Source organism: Cryptomeria japonica, chromosome 1 (assembly GCF_030272615.1).
Source record: "Cryptomeria japonica chromosome 1, Sugi_1.0, whole genome shotgun sequence".
Lineage (NCBI taxonomy): Eukaryota > Viridiplantae > Streptophyta > Pinopsida > Cupressales > Cupressaceae > Cryptomeria > Cryptomeria japonica.
Window position 1 is genome coordinate 266,876,844 of NC_081405.1, and position 18,210 is coordinate 266,895,053.

An 18,210-nucleotide genomic window follows, 5' to 3' on the forward strand; every position below is an offset into this window, starting at 1 on the left:
CTCAGAAAGAAGAAATTTCTTATAATGAAACTTTTGCACCGGTAGCCAGAATTGAAGCAGTAAGACTATTTCTTGCATTTGCAGCTCATAAGAACTATAAAGTTTATGAGATGGATGTAAAATGTGCCTTTTTGAATGGAGATCTTGAAGAAGAAGTTTACATTAAACAACCTGATGGATTTTCACAATAGATGATAAGGATATGGTTTGTAGGTTAAGGAAAGTGTCATGCCCAAACTTTTGGGCACGAACGGAATAATTTTTATTTTTTTTAACATAACCTAATGAAGCTAAGTTCATTAAAATAATGCAGAATCAGGTCTTGTCTTAACTACGTTTGAATTCTTTTTCAACTAAAGTTAATTTAAACAACTATATTAAGTAAGCGGGATAGATCTAAATTACATGTGAAAAATTAACTCTCCAAAGAATTTATTATTACCTCATCAATTAATAAATAATAAATTCATTTAAGCCAAAACCCCTAAATTAATTGACAAGGGATATTATTAATCTCAATTATTCTTTTTTTATTATTGTAGGAATTAATTAAATTAACTCTAGCAATTGGATTTTTAAATCCCACGATTTATTTTAACGATAATTATAATATGTCAAAAATTCGACTAAGGGTCAAATAATTCCATAATGAAAATTGTCCTATAAAGTTTAATCTCAAAAACCTATATCTAGGTGGACTAAAAATAATCCCCTATAGCCAAAATAACTTACCAAATTTGTTATAAAATTTTCTAAAAGATTAAACTTCATAAGTATTTTAAATTTTCAATCATCTTATTTAACGGTTTATATAATCATAAATAAAATATGAATGTACAAATAAAATAATTAAACTAATGTTAGATTTATACATTCCTATATTTATCTATATATACATATATTTATAATATATATATATATACATATATTTATAAATATATATATATGTGTGTGTGTGTGTGTGTATATTTTACACATATATATTTATATGTGAGGATATTTATTTTCCAACATACATTATTATAAAAATCGCCCATTTAACCTAATTAAAATTTATTAAATACCAACAACAAAACAAAACCCTAAACGAACATGATATTATAAGACAAAAACTACAACCTAAATTTTTTTATTTACAAATCTAGCTACCCTAACCCGAACCGAGTTAGGGTTTGTTCTTATTTGCTTCCAGGGCTCAATTTTACCATGGTGGCCTTTAATTGTTTGCAGGGTTGAAGGTTTATTGGGGGCCGCAGGGCACAGAGAGGGTGGCAGAGAGGGCGCGGCCGCCACAGCGGTGTCGTCGATGCCACTGCGGGTCGCGGTCCGCAAAGACGTCACGACATCCTTGCGGGACACGGCCCGCAGCGGTGCTGCGGTGCCTCTATGGACCACGGCCCATAGCGGCACCCACGACATCTCTGTGGGTCGCGGCTCGCAGAGGGCCTACGCCGCCCGGGGGGTAAGGTTGGGTTTCGCCCACCCAATTTTTTTTTTTTTAAATCTTTTTTTAAATTTTTATTTTTTTTTAAATTATATATATTTAAATATGTATATATATATATGTGTGTTTATATATAGATTTAATCATTCATTTTTTTATTTATATATATATTTGATATATATATATATATATATAATCATGATAGCTTAGGGGTAGATTTAATTCAGATTTACCTTAAAATGGATTTATTTTCTTGACCTCCTAAGCTATGCAAAAATAATAAAATATTGGCAGCATAGAAATAGAGGTATATTATTTTTATTTACTTTAAAGAATCTGTTTATTTTTATTTTTCCAAAAAAAATCACATAAAGCAGTTTAACAATATTTAACAGGTTTAAATAATGCTTTCTTTTTCTTTGGGGCAATCTAGTTGCTAATTTTAGAGATAGACTATTAATTTTAGATTTATTTTCTGCAATAAATCAAGGAAAAAATAACAGAATTAATTAAACTACCACATGCAACATTAGTGCTCATACTAAATGGCTAATTAACTATATTTGCATTTAGAACTTCCATAAATAGGACTGAATGTTTTATTTCCAGCTTACTAACGTGCATGCTTTTCTTTTTCATTCTTTTCCAATATTTCAAATGCATAAGGGGATAAAATGAATTTCTTGATTTTCAAAATAACATATACACAACAAATATTATTTTCAGAACTATAGGAACTTAATCTAGAAATACACATTTCATTTTTTTGCAATAATCACTTAATAGAATAATGCATTTCTTTAAGACATATTAAGAATACAATATAGTCAACATTACAAATGGGTGAGATACCCAACTAGTCTCTCATTTCTATTAAATGAGGACTTTAAATAAAATAGATACATTTTCTTTTTTTTTTCAAAGTAAATACAACATATAGCTTTTTTTTTTTCATTGCTGCAAATAAAATATAAAATATCCCATCCCCTAATCTTTTTTTGCAAATCAAGTGAATCTAGCCACTCCTAGCTTGTCTTTTTTTCTTTCTTTCCATGCAACCTGCATGCAAATCATAAGTCTATGACCATGGAGAGCTCACCTCCTAGCCTAGGCTTCTTGGAAGCCACCCTCGAGCTTGGAGAACCAAGCCCTAGACAGGTTACACTCAAGCAAACACAACAAGCAAGGGAAAAACATACAACAAACACTTTCCCAACCAAGGCTACACTTCATCACAAAATGTGATGTCTTTGCAAGGGTGGAAGTGGACCAAATACCTTGAGGACACTGCATGCATGGTAGATCACAAAGCCATCTCATGGAAACTAAGATATATCAATAGTACATTAACCCCACACCCTTATGCCCGCCAAGGCATTCATGCCATACCTCCTCTCCTTATGACCCCCAAATGCATAAACAAGGCTATGCAGCAAGGGTCACATAAACAAACCCTTGTGATCACTCTCATAATGAGAGCCTCTCACTCTAAGGTTGTCAAACTTCTTCCACCCCCAATACCATCCTCTCTCCCAAGAGTAGGAGACCTTGGTTACTCCCAAATCACAGAAAATGCATACAAGAAATAAAAGATAGGTCACAAAATAATTTTCACAAAGGAAAATACAAGAAAACAATTTTTACATACAAACTATCTTTCCAACATAAACATGCAATGTAAAGAGAAATAAAAGGAGAAGATAATCCAACCTTCAATCTGCCCAAAGGTTTGCTAGAACTAGTTGAGGATGAGCAGCCCAATTCCGCAATCCTTTTCTCTACACTTAGCCAAATTCCTATCCCAAAACTATTCTTTTCAAAATTGCAAGATCTCCAAAAATGGAGAGTGGGTGATTACCCACTAAGTCCCTGTTCCTTGCATAAGAAGGCCTCAGTGAGAGTTCTCACAGGTTAATAAAACTGAAAAAGGAAAGAGTAATAGAAAGTGGGGAAAAGGATCTCACATCAAAAAGGAAGGTTATCTAACCTAGATGGCACCTTCTAAATTGAATTTTCGCTCACCTTAGGAAACCCACTTTTTGAGGTGACTAAACAGTCACATGGGAGTAGTCACATGCCTAAAAATACTCCTAACCCATAGGTATACCTTATGGACTTTAGGAAAAACCTTTAAACTACCCCTAGGAGTCTATTTGACCCCTTAGAAACCCATCTTAAGTTAACTTTCGGGTCAAACCTAAGTTGACCACTCCAAAGACTCTCTACCCAAGGCAAATTTAGAACCACATTCAAATGTTTGAAAAGGCTATGGTTGAAACAACTCCCTCCAAGAGACAAGTCAAAAATCAAGACATAAATCATCACATGTGTCAAGTGACACAATAAAATACATTACAAAATTACACATGAAATTTGTCTCTTGTTGGATTTACACAAATTAATAATTCAATTTAACACACATGCAACATTTACTTTCACAAATAAAATGCGAGACATACGGGGTGTTGTCTCTCCAAATAGACAACCCCTAGTTTTACGAACGTACATAGGTCTAGGTTTGGTTCTCCATAATGTTTCCATGGGCACATGGATAATTTTCCTGCGCATCTCAATTACACATTAGTAATTCCAAATAACCTCATATAATATTAAACACATGAATAAGGATACACATCAAACACCTTGCATACCATTTATATTTAAACAAATGAATATATCTTATATCCAAATACATCCACATAAGCAATTATCATAATCCTCATAATTTTGATCCATACATAAGACATGCATCCTATTTCTATCATCATAGTAAAGTCCTGCAAATCCAATAATGACATACATCATCACAAAGTTATCCTATTCTAGAATCATATAGAGTTCTATATCTATAATGCATAAAAATGAAGCATCAATATACATCAATGTTATCCAAATCATGGAATCATATAAGTTCTAAATCCATAATGCATAAAAATAAAGCATCCATAATAGTCTCAACATGAAAATCACTGAAATGATAGGATGAGTCAGGGTAGGGCCTCACACCCTCCCCCTCTAGGCATTAACTTCCTCATGGAGTTCATCAAAAAGATGGGGGTACTGTGATCTCATATGTGTTGTGTCCTCCCATGAAGCTATAACCTCGTCATAGCAATCCCACTGGACCCTAACCTAGTCCAACTCTCAGCCTCGAAGGGTCAGTGTCTAGCGTGACAAAATGAGAATGGGCTCTAAAGCTAGTTGTCCATCCGAATCTACCTACAAGGCATCCCAATCTAAAATATGAGACTCATCATATATATACTTCCTCAAAACTAATACATGAAACACATCGTGGATGCGTGATAGGCTAGGTGGCAATGCTAAATGATTGGCAACTGTTCCTATCCTCTCAAGGATCTCAAATGGTCCTACAAAGTGAGGTGCGAGCTTAGAACCCTTTCCATAATGGATTGGACTCTTATGCAGCCGCACTCTCAAGAAGACTCTATCTCCAACCAAGTAGCTATGATCTATCCTCTTCGCATCTGCATACTTCTTCTGTCTATCCTGTTCCTCTCTAAGATGCTGCCTAATCAAATCTACCTGTTGCTCCATATCCTGAACTATCTCAGGACCAATAGAAACTCTGTCCTCTATGCGGTCCCAACTCAATGGTGTCCTACAAGGCCTGTTGTATAATGCCTGATAGGGTGGTATCCCCAACAAAGTGTGATGCCCATTGTTATAGGCAAACTCCACTAAGAGAAGGTACTCTTCCCATTTGGTCTGATGATCCATGATGTACATGCAAAGCATATCCTCTAACACCTGGTTAACTATCTCTGTCTGACCATCTGTTTCCAGATGATAGGTCATACTGAAGTTGAGCTTGGTGCCCATAGCTGCCTGTAATGCCTTCTAGAAGGAAGAAGTGAAGAGGGAATCCTTATCAGAAATAATCTTGCATGGAACGCCATGAAGTCTAGCAATGTCTCGCAAGAACACCTGTGCTACTGCTGGTGCTATGAAGGTAGTTCGAACTGGTGAAAAGTGGGCCACTTTGGTCAACTTGTCAATTGTCACCAAGATGGCATCATGGCAACGAGATGACATAGGGAGACCAATGATGAAATCCATGGATATAGTATCCCACTTCCACTCTGGTATAGCATGAGATTGGAGCAACCCACCTAGATGGCGGTGCTCCGCCTTGACTCTCTGACACTCAAGGCATCGGGCTACTAACTCAACAATGAGCTGCCACATTCCTAGCCAATGATATAACTATCTTGAGTCAACATGCATCTTCTTAACTCTGGGATGTGCTGCATAAGGAGCTCTATGAGCCTCCATGACAATGAACTCTCACAATCCCCTGAAAGAAGGTACGTAGATGTGCCCTCTATGGCGTAATAGTCCATTGGACTCTAAGGAATAATCCACATATTTCCCTTCTAGAGTTTCTTGAGATCGAACCATCTGACAAACCTCTAAGTACCATCCATCTTCTGGCAACTGTTGCAATATACGATCTCTCAAATCCGTGCCCATAGATATGGTGTATACCTCATGACGTCTCCTACTCAAAGCATATGCAACTACATTTTATTTCCCTTTAATGTAGTGAATGTCAAAATCATATTCATAGAAGAACTCCATCCATCTCCTCTGACGTGCATTAAGGTTTGGCTGAGTGAATATGTATTGAAGGCTCTAATGGTCAGAATGAAGCTCAAAATGATGACCCAAAAGGAAGTGTCTCCACCTCACAAATGCATGCACTACTACTGCAAGCTCAAGGTCATGAGTAGGATAGTTAAGCTCATGAGTCTTAAGTTTCCTAGACTCAAAATCTATAGCCCTACCATCCTATATAAGGACTGCTCCTAAACCCTCTAGGGAAGCATCTGTGCAAACCATGATGTCTGCTGAGGGATTTGGCACTACAAGGATAGGTGTGCTACTAAGTGCCTTTTTGAGTTCCTGAAAGGCCCTCTCCCACTTCTTTGTCCACTCAAATTTCTTCCCTTTACGCTGAAGAGAAGTAATAGGTGTTGGCATTATGTGAACCGGCATAAGGACATAATGATATTGTATGTTGTCATTCATGTCAATATGATAAAGAGAAGAGAACCGGTATAACACTGTGAATTGGCATTTATGCCAAAGTGAAGTGATGTGTTTGTTTAAGGTGAACCAGCATATGGTTATGGGAACCAGCACATGGATGCTTTGTATGACTACCGGTTGGTAGTCTCAACTTCAGGGTTTCCGATTGAAGTGCTTCAATCCTATGTGGCTCAATCAGTGACTTTATGTGTTGAGTGAGCACTGTATAGAAGAATAGATCATGATGCCACGTCAGCCTTGTGTGCGTGAAGGATCTTGCATGAAGGAGATTGTTACTATCTACCTCGAGAATGTGTGAAGTCTATAAATGGTGATAACGTGTGATGGGTTATCAGCCACCATGAAGTCGGTGGAAAATGAATGATGGAGAATGTCTTGAGATTGGATCAAGGCTATTGCATTTAATGTAGTGTGCTCAATGGTTAGGATTGAACTGCGTGAATTCCTTAACCTAACAGGTTTAGGGTTTAGGGTTTATACTACCGACCTATCTGTTTTCCTATAAGGTCAATGTTGTGATTCTTTTAGAGGTTGCTGGGAAAAGTTGGGTGTGTGTATCCAAGAGAAGAGATATGTGATTCTTGCTAGACCAGAGGAGAGAAGTGATACTTGCAAAGTGTAAGTGCAGAAGGTGAAGAGGAGCTTAAGCGGATCTGCATTAGCATTGAGTTCTATTATCAGGTCATTGTTATACCTGTTGATCTTTAACCACTTCAACAGTTGTGAAATCCCTTAATGGGGTAGCCTTAACTGACTTGTTGTAAATCCTTTAATAGGGTAACTTGAAGCTATTGAGTTATTGAAATCCTTTAGCTTTTGAGTTCTTGAAATCCTCTAACAAGGTAACCTTTAACAGGGTTTAACCCTTAACCAGGTATTCTAGCCACAAGATTGGTTCCTAACAGAACCTATTATATCAGTCTTTAACCAGACTAGGCTCCTAATAGAGCAGACTTCTAAAAAGTTCAAAAACAAGCTTGTGGGTAGTCATCCCCACCGTGGTTTTTCCTAGTTGGGTTTCCACATGAAAAATATGTGTGTCATGTGTGATGTCTTCTTCATGTGATGCTATGATTGTTATCTGTTAAGCGGTGATTCATGTTGATCTTGCAGTAATATGTACATCTTTGATGGTAGATTACCTATTCATGCATTAGGGTGAAATGGAAATTAAGTGTTAGATTATATGAGAAGATAAGTGTCAACCGGTTTATGCTTGTCTCAGTTATTCTAGGTTTCACCAGTTATACTCTGTTTAAGAACCAATGTTACTGCTTGTCTGTCAATGCATAGTGTCTGCTGACAAACCAGTTTAAGGTTGTGTTTTTGTCTATATTGATTCACCCCCCCCCTCTTAGTACCAGTTTGGTACTATTCGTTCATCATTGAGTTATCAATTGGTATCAGAGCATCCTCCAGGTCCTCTATGTTATAAGCTTAACCGCTTGAGGTAAAGATCCCAGTCTAATGATGAAGAGGGAAGGTCTAAAGTTTAACAGAGAAAATTTTAGTATATGGAAAGACATAATGAAGATATACACCAGAAGCATGGGTTCTCAACACTGGAGCTATGTTGAGAATGCCTATGTTGCCCCTACCAGTACTCTCACCGATGACCAAAAGAGAGAAATGCAGGAGAATGGGCAAGTCATGGAAGCCCTAATTAGTAGTTTATCTGACATTGAGTTTATTGATGTCCAAGATAAGGTAAATCCCAAAGAGGTATGGGATACTCTTGAAAATATCTATGGCGGTGATGAGCATGTAAAACAAGCTAAGGAAGAAAGCCTTAGAGGGAAGTTTGAAGACATGCGGATGGTTGAAGGTGAGACCATTCAATAGTATGGAATAAGAATAAAAACCGTTGTTGGAGATATCAAGAGTGCAGGTGGTAAAATGGAAGATTCCACTGTGGTAAGCAAAGTCCTGAGATCCTTATTACCGGTCTATGCAATAAGGGTTGCTACTATTCAAGAGCTGAGATCTATAGACAAGACCAAGGTATCCCTAGACTCCATCATTATAAAGTTGATAACCTATGAGCTAAATAGTTTTGATGGTAGTGTTCAAAAGATTGAATCAGCTTTTAAAGCTTCTATTGTACCATCTAGAAAAGGAAAAGAAGCTAGCACTAGTGGTGAACCAAGATAGAATAGAGAAATGGATGATGAGGAGATTCTGATGGCATTTGAAGCTCTTCTTGCCAAGAAACTTCCTAAAGGAACCAACAAATACAGAGGTAAGCTCCCTTTGAAATGCTTTTCTTGTAACTGGATAGGACATATTGCTATAAACTGTCCTAATGGCGACAATAAGGACAAACCGAAAAGGTTCAAGAAAATCAAAGGAGGAAACCGGAGAAACTATTTTGTGGCAGTTGATGAAGGTGTCACAGACAAGGAATCAGAAGATGAAGAAAATGAAGATATTGTATTTGTTGTTGTCAAGGAAGATGTGTCAGACAAGAAGGCTCTTGTCTCCCGCTTTGATAATTCCAATGAGTGGATAATTGACAGTGGTTGTTCTCACCATATGACTGGTGACCGGAGCAAGTTTCTATCCTTGGAAGAGTATGATGGTGATGTGGTTCACTTTGGAAACGATGCACCATGCATGGTCAAAGGCAGAGGGTTCATCTCTCTGAATGGAAAGAGCAGTGCTGAGAATGTATATTGGGTTGATGGTCTCAGACACAATCTTCTAAGTGTTGCCCAGCTAAATGATAGTGGTCTCACTCTGGAATTCAAGAATGGAGTGTGCAGAATCAAAGGAAAGAATGGTGAATTGGTGGCCACCAGCATGCAGACCAAAGGTAACCTATTTCAGCTTAATGCAAATATAAGTACATGTCTTATGGCTAAATTTGATGATAGCTAGATATGGCATAGGAGACTCTGCCATGTAAACTTTGATAACATTGTAAAGGCCAATAAGATCAAGGCAGTTAGAGGGTTTTCGGTGCTAAGAAAATCGGATAATACCTTGTGCAGAGAGTGTCAATTGGGGAAAATGTCTTCCTCAACCTTCAAAGGTGAACCTTTCACTGCTGACAATTTTCTTGATCTTGTGCATACTAATTTCTGTGGTCCTATGAAAACTAGAAGTATGCAGGGTGATAGGTACTTCATGATTCTCACTGAGGACTGCTCAAGAATGATGTGGGTCACATTCTTGAAAGATAAGTCTAAAGCTTTTGTAAAGTTCAAAGCTTTCAGAGCATTAGTGGAGAAGGAAAGTGGTAAAAGGATCAAATGCCTAAGAACTGATCAAGGAGGGGAATTCACTTCTGGTGAATTCAACAAGTACTGTGAAGAACATGGCATCAAGAGGCAACTGTTTGCCCCTAGACTCTGTAGTAGAATGGCCTAGCAGAGAGGAATAACTAGACTATGGTTGAAGCAGCTAGAACCATGTTGATTCAAGGAAAGGTAGCTCACACCTTTTGGAGAGAAGCGGTGAGCACTGCAGTCTACACAATGAACCGGGTACTCATCAAGAAAGGTAAGGATAAAACTCCTTATGAGTATTGGACCGGTAAGACACCTATGGTTAGCTACTTTAGAGTGTTTGGTAACAAATGTTACATCAAGAGGAGTGAACACTAGAGAAAATTTGATGCGAAATGTGATGAGGGAATATTCCTAGGGTATTCCACCAAGAGCAAATCTCTCAAGTGTTTCAATAATAGAACTCAGAGAATTATGGAAAGCATCAATGTAAGAGTTGATGAAACTTCTGAGAAAACTGAGGAAACCGGCAGTGAGCAAGCGGTAAATGAATTGATTGTAACCTTCTGGGAACCGGTTGTTAGTCAACCAAGTACCAGTAACACTGTTCCTATACTGACAGATATAGATGCTAATACTGATGGAGATGAGGATGAAGAAGAAAAGCAAGAGGAATTTGTTAAGACCATTCCTCGGTATGTCAAGCTGAATCATGATCCTAAGAAGATCATAGGAGATAAGGATGCTGGAATCCTTACAAGAAGAAAGGTCAGAGAAAACTCATGTTTAATCTCTGAATTTGAGCCTAAGTCATTGAAAGAGGCACATAAAGATGAAGATTGGATCAAGGCAATGGAAGAGGAACTTGACCAGATAGAGAAAAATGGTACATGGTCTTTGGTACCCAGATCGGAGCATAAAAATGTCATCGGTACCAAATGGGTTTTTAGAAATAAGCTGAATGAGAATGGCACAGTGATTAGAAACAAAGCTAGACTAGTGTGCAAAGGATATGCCCAAGAAGAAGGAGAGGATTATGGAGAAACTTTTGCTCTTGTAGCCAGATTGGAAGGAGTTCGTATGCCTCTTGCATATGCATCTTTTAAAGGATTCAAAGTATATCAAATGGATGTAAAATCTGCATTCCTAAGTGGTGTACTTAAAGAGGAGGTGTATATAGAGCAATCAGATGGGTTTTCCCTATCTGGAGACAGTGACATGGTGTGTAGGCTACATAAAGCCTTATATGGTCTAAAGTAGGCACCTAGAGCATGGTATGAACATCTGCACTCCCATCTTGTGAAAATTGGATTTGAGAGAACAAGTGAAGATAGAAATATCTACTTGAAAACTGAAGGAGATCAGATTCTGATCTGTGAGGTATTTGTTGATGACATTATCTTTAGTGGAGATGACAAGATGAGTCATGAGTTTGTAGATAAGATGAAGAAGGAGTTTGAGATGTCACTCATAGGGGGGATTAAGTTCTTCATTGGACTGCAGATTCAGTAGATGAAAGATGGAATCTTTATCACTCAGTCCAAGTATGTCAAAGAGGTGTTGAAGACCTTTTGCATGGAAGATAGCAAACTGGTTGGTACACCGATGGTGACCAGTTGTAAACTATCCAAAGAGGATGACTCGGCATTGGTTGATGAGAAGGAATACCGATCAATGATTGGTAAGTTGCATTATGTAGTGCACAATAGATTGGGTATTGCACATGCAGTTGGCATTACTGCACGGTTCTAGAAAAGTCCAAGAGAATCCCACTTGGTTGCAGTCAAGTGGATTCTTAGGTCTCTAAAGGGAACAGTTGACTATGGATTGTGGTACCCATATAGCAATGATTTCAACCTGAAAGTATTCACAGATGCTAATTGGGCAGGTAATGTAGATGATCAGAAGAGCACAACTGGTGGTGCATTCTTTCTCAGTGGTAGACTGGTCTCATGGATGAGCAAGAAGTAGAGTTGTATCTCTCAGTCTACAGTGGAAGTGGAGTATGTTGCAGCTTTCATGAACTGCACTCAGACAATCTAGATGAAGCATGTATTAAATGGCTTCAAATTTCCTGTATCTAAACTAGTAAGAATATTCTATGATAACACACATGCTATCAATATTTCAAAGAATCCAGTTTTACATTCTAGAACCAAGCACTTTGAGCTTAAGTATCATTTCTTGAGGGAAAAGGTTCAGAACAAAGAGATTGCACTGGAACATGTTTCCAATAAGGAGCAGTTAGCAAACATATTCACCAAGCCTCTCCCAAAGGCTACATTTATTTACTTAATGATGTAGAGGATGGAGGATCTGGTTGCAATCTTGCAAACTAAAGTATAATATGGACCCAAACCCCAACACTCCTATGGTGTTTCAAATACTCAAAGTGCCTCAATAGGCTCAAAACTTGTCTTCACCTTAATCAGGTGTTTCCTCCACCTCCACACACATCAAATAACTTCAAATAACATGTATCTAAGGTTTTCAAACCCTCAACTCACCAACTGATACAAAAACCCAAATCTAGCCCTTCACTAGGCCTAGTCTCCTAGTAGCTGGCTGGACTGTTTTTGGCTCTTTTCACACACATTTCCCAAAACACCAACCAATTTTATTACTGATTTAGATACCCAATATCAACCTCTATCAACACCCAAAATATTTCCTATGGTTGTTTTGGAACAAATCATTCAAAAAACTGTTGTCCCTAGTCACTGTGAGGGCTAATTAGGTCTGTTTTGTGAGGGAAGTACCCTCCAAACTCATCCTCAGGTCTAACCTTCCATATAGTCTTCAATTATGATACCAAACCAAGGATTTTCTAGGTTTTAAGTTCTAGTTGCACTCCTAGATATGCAAACTCCAAAACTTAATTCCCACCAAAACTGGAACTAACCGTTGGAAGTCCAATTTTTGAATTTAAACTTCATTTTTAATGTTTTCAATCAGCTAAACCTATCAAATCAATGGGTTTTAATCATGATATAATCATTTAAAAAATATTAGACCCTTATTCAACCTATCTAGACTCCTAGGCATCATTTGCCCAATTACATAGCATTTTGGTCCTTAAACCTTTATCAGGACCTTTAGGACTTTTATACATTACATATGATTTATTGCTTTCAAAAGCCATGATTGGCTCCAAAAATCTCCAATCAACTTGATTTGCTTCATAAAATCTTCCTGGTATCTTCATTGTTTTCTTAGTTTTGCAGGTTTTCCAGGGTGCTCTTGCACCATACTCCCCACCAATTAAAATACTCTTGTCCCAAGAGTGATGTTGCTGCCTCCAAAGATCAGATTGCTTTTGCCCCCTTACAAATCTTGATTGAGGGATGAAATAATCCCCAAAAGTCACCTTCTTTCTTCTTCTCAAACCTATAGTCACATCACACATTAGATTAGAAACAAAATATTTATTTTGTTGCTCTTGTTTAGGACATTGCTGCTTATAACCAGTCTATCTATCTGCTCTTCTTTGATCCACTTGTTGTACCTTTAACTTCTCTTTCACACTCACATATCCCTGCTTAACAATAGGACATTTGACTAAACCAATTTGCACAAAAGACAAATCCCATAAATCATCATGAAGAGGACTATTCTTCCTCATAGTCTGCTGCAAATTAACATCTTCCTTCCAACTAGTATCTTCTTGTTTTTCAACCTGCTTTATCATTGATAAATGCTCCCTAAAACATATTATAGGATGCTCTTTCAAAACCTCCAAAAGTAAAGGATTCAACTTATATTTCTGACCATCTTTATGAATTATATATGTGTTATCAAATTCATCATTTATTGTTCTTCTACTATGCTGCAAAGGTCTTCCTAATATCAAATGTGCACAAGTCATAGGAACCACATCACATAATACTCTATCTTGATATGGACCAATAGAAAAATTCACATAAGCCTTCAAACTAACCTCTACATGTTGTTGTTGGGTAACCCAAGTGGCCTTGTAGGGATTAGGATGGTCAAAGAGTACAATTCCTAACTTGGTTATCATATCAAGAGACACAAGATTATTATGTGATCTTGAACCAATGATTACCTTACATATCTTTCCTTTGCATAAACAAGTAGTTCTGAAGATTGTTATCTTTGGTTCTTGCTGAAGTTTCTCACCTTGCCTTACCATCAAGAAGTCACCTTCAAGGATAGGGTCTACTCTCTTTAATTCTTCTTTCTTCTCATCTTCTTGTACCATATTCACTCTTCTATCTCTGCCTTGTTCAGATTCAATCCACTTAGGACATCTGAATGATTGGTGCCCAATCTCATTGCAATGAAAACACTTACCTGTAAAGATTCCACTTCCTCTTCCAAATCTACCACCTCTATGGTTGTATCCTCCTCTTGGTTTTGAAAAAATTTCTTTACCTTTCTCATTTTTGCCTTGCCCTTGATCTCTATTACCTCTTCCTCTATTAGAAATGCCTCCTCTTCCACCATTACTTGATCTTTCTTGTTTTCTTTTCACCTTCTCTTCTGCTCTAATTGCTAACTGATAACATTCACCTATTGTTTTTGGTAGTTGTAGACCAATCTCATCTTGTAAATTAAATCTTAAGCCATTAATATATCTGGCTACCTTTTCATCTTCTTCCTCATATCCTCCTCTGATACTAAGCTTGTGAAATTGCTCAGTGTAAGCCATTACATCCATCTCTTTTTGTTTTAGATTCTGTCTCATCCTCTTCACATGAATGGTATAATCAGATAGTAGGAACTGCTCTTTCATCAAACTTTTCATTCTTGACCATGTAGACACTTTTGTTAATCCTCTTGCCATCCTATCATTCTGAAAACTAGTCCACCATGTCAATGTTGTACCTCTCAACTTAGTCTTTGCAAATTTCACTTTCTTCTCCTCTTCCATTTCTTCAAACTCAAAATAGTTATCCAAGGCATCAAGCCATCCTAACACCTCTTCACTATCCATCTTTCCCTGATAGATAGGAAAATCAATATGACTCTTACCTCCACTACCTTGTACTGCTTTCAACAATCTAACAAATCTCTTTTCTTTAGGGTCCTCTATGTCATTTGTTCGATGCTCTTGATCTGCTATCTCATTCACTTCTTCTTCATCATTGCCTTCTAGGTCGTCTTGCTCTTCTCTTCTTCTATTCCTCTCAAGGTTATCTATCCTTTATTGCATAGTTTCTCTCTCCCTTCTCCATTGTCTTTCTTCTCTTGCCTTAGCTTTCTCTCTTGCTGCATCTTGTTCCCTTCTTTCCCTTCTTTCCCTTTCTAGGATTTCCTTCAATTCTTCTAGTTCTCTTGCCAACTAATGCTCAGGTGCCATAACTAACCTTACCAAACCTGCACTAGATCTTTTATTGATGCTCTGATACCACTTGATGCAGAGGATGGAGGATCTAGTTGCAATCTTGCAAACTAAAGTATAATATGGACCCAAACCCCAACACTCCTATGGTGTTTCAAATGCTCAAAGTGCCTCAATAGGCTCAAAACTTGTCTTCAACTTAGTCAGGTGTTTCCTCCACCTCCACACACATCAAATAACTTCAACTAATATGTATCTAAGGTTTTAAAACCCTCAACTCATCAACTAATACAAAAACCCAAATCTAGCCCTTCACTAAGCCTAGTCTCCTAGTAGCCAGCTGGACTTTTTTTGGCTCTTTTCACACACAATTCCCAAAACACAAATCAATGTTATGACTGATTTATATACCCAATATCAACCTCTATCAACACCCAAAATATTTCCTATGGTTGTTTTGGAACAAATCATTCAAAAAACTGTTGTCCCTAGTCACCGTGAGGGCTAATTAGGTCTGTTTTGTGAAGGAAGTACCCTCCAAAATCATCCTCAGGTCTAACCCTTCCATATAGTCTTCAATTATGATACCAAACCAAGGATTTTTTAGGTTTTAAGTTCTGGTTGCACTCCTAGATACCCAAACTCCAAAACTTAATTCCCACCAAAACTGGAACTAGTCGTTGGAAGTCCAATTTTTGAATTTAAACTTCATTTTTAATGTTTTCAATCAACTAAACCTATCAAATCAATGGGTTTTAATCATGATATAATCATTTAAAACATATTAGACCCTTATTCAACCTATCTAGAATCCTAGGCATCATTTGCCCAATTACATAGCATTTTGGTCCTTAGGCCTTTATCAGGACCTTTAGGACTTTTATACATTACATATGATTTATTGCTTTCAAAAGCCATGATTGGCTCCAAAACTCTCCAATAAACTTGATTTTCTTCATAAAATCTTCCTGGTATGTTCATTGTCTTCTTAGTTTTGTAGGTTTTCCAGGGTACTCCTGCACCACTTAAGAGGTGAATTAGGGGTACTGCCCCTTCAGGAGGTGAACTAAAGGTATTTTCTGCACATTAGTCAAATATTGCATAGTCATTTTTTTTGGGACTGATGTGTTGAAGGATGCTACTCCTTAGGGGAAGCAGCATAATGGAACAAGGAAACTTGTGCCTCCACTTTGGCATTGTTGTCAAAGGGGGACAAGATGTGAAGCAGAGAAGATATCTGCAGAAATTGGGGGAGAAGATGTGAAGCAGAGAGATGTCTTTGTATATTACCATCAATGCCAAAGGGGGATATTGTTGGCATTATGTGAACTGGCATAAGGACATAATGATATTGTATGTTGTCATTGATGTCAATATGATGAAGAGAAGAGAACCGGTATAACACTATGAACTAGCATTTGTGCCAAAGTGAAGCAGTGTGTTTGTTTAAGGTGAACTAACATATGGTTATGGGAACCGACACATGGATGCTTTGTATGACTACCGGTTGGTAGTCTCAACTTTAGGGTTTCCAGTTGAAGTGCTTCAATTCTGTGTGGCTCAACCCGTGACTTTATGTGTTGAGTGAGAACTATATAGAAGAACAGATTGTGATGACATATCAGCCTTGTGTGCGTGAAGGATCTTGCATGAAGGAGATTGTTACTATCTACCTTGGGAATGTGCGAAGTTTGTAAACGGTGATAATGTGTGATGGGTTATTAGCCGCCATGAAGTTGGTGGAAAACAAATGATGGAGAAGGTTTTGAGATTGGATCAAGACTGTTGCATTTAATGCAGTGTGCTCAACAGTTAGGATTGAACCATTTGAATTCCTTAACCTAACAGGTTTAGGGTTTAGGGTTTATGCTACCGACCTATCTGTTTTCCTATAAGGTCAATGTTGTGATTCTTTCAGAGGTTGTTGGAAAAAGTTGTGTGTGTGTATCCAAGAGAAGAGATACGTGATTCTTGCTAGACCAGAGGAGAGAAGTGATACCTGCAGAGTGTAAGTGCAGAAGGTGAAGAGGAGCTTAAGTGGATTTGCATTGGCATTGAGTGCTATTATCAGGTCATTGTTATACCTATTGATCTTTAACCACTTCAACAGTTGTGAAATCCCTCAATAGGGTAGCCTTAACCGGCTTGCTATAAATCCTTTAATAGGGTAACTCAAAGCTATTGAGTTATTGAAATCCTTTAGCTATTGAGTTCTTGAAATCCTCTAATAAGGTAACCTTTAACAGGGTTTAACCCTTAACCGGGTATTCTAGCCATCCTTTAATCAGGTGATCCCTAATAGGATCGGTTCCTAATAGAACCTATTGTATCAGTCTTTAACCAAACTAGGATCCTAACATAGCGGACTTCTAAAGAGTTCAAAAACAAGCTTGTGGGTATTCATCCCCAGCGTGGTTTTTCCCAGTTGGGTTTCCACATGAAAAATATGTGTGTCATGTGTGATGTCTTCTTCATGTGATGCTATGATTGTTTTCTGTTAATCGGTGATTCATGTTGATCTAGCAGTAATATGTACATCTTTGATGGTTGATTACCTATTCATGCATTAGGGTGAAATGGAAATGAAGTGTTAGATTATATGAGAAGATAAGTATCAACCGGTTTATGCTTGTCTCAGTTATTTTGGGTTTCGCCGGTTGTACTCTGTTTAAGGATCAATGTTACTGCTTGTCTATCAATGCACAATGTCTGCTGACAAACTGGTTTAAGGTTGTGTTTTTGTCTATACTAATTCACCCCCCCTCTCATTACTAGTTTGGTACTATTCATTCATCATTTAGTTATCAATAGGATGTGTGACTCTAGAGAAACCCTCAACAAAGCGTTGGTAATAACTTGCTAATCCCATGAAGCTCCCGACCTCTGTCACACTAGTTAGCACTATCCAATCCATAATAGCTCTTATCTTTGATGGGTCAACTAAGATCCCATCACCAGAAATAACGTGCCCAAGGTACTTGACCTCTGAATGAAAGAATGCACACTTTGACAAACTGCCATACAACTGATTGTCCCTCAAACACTGCAAGACCTATCTTAGGTGCTCCTCATGCTCCTTCTCATTCTAAGAATATATCAATGTGTCATCGAGGAACACAATCACAAAATGGTAAAAAAAAGTGCAAACTACCCAATTCATG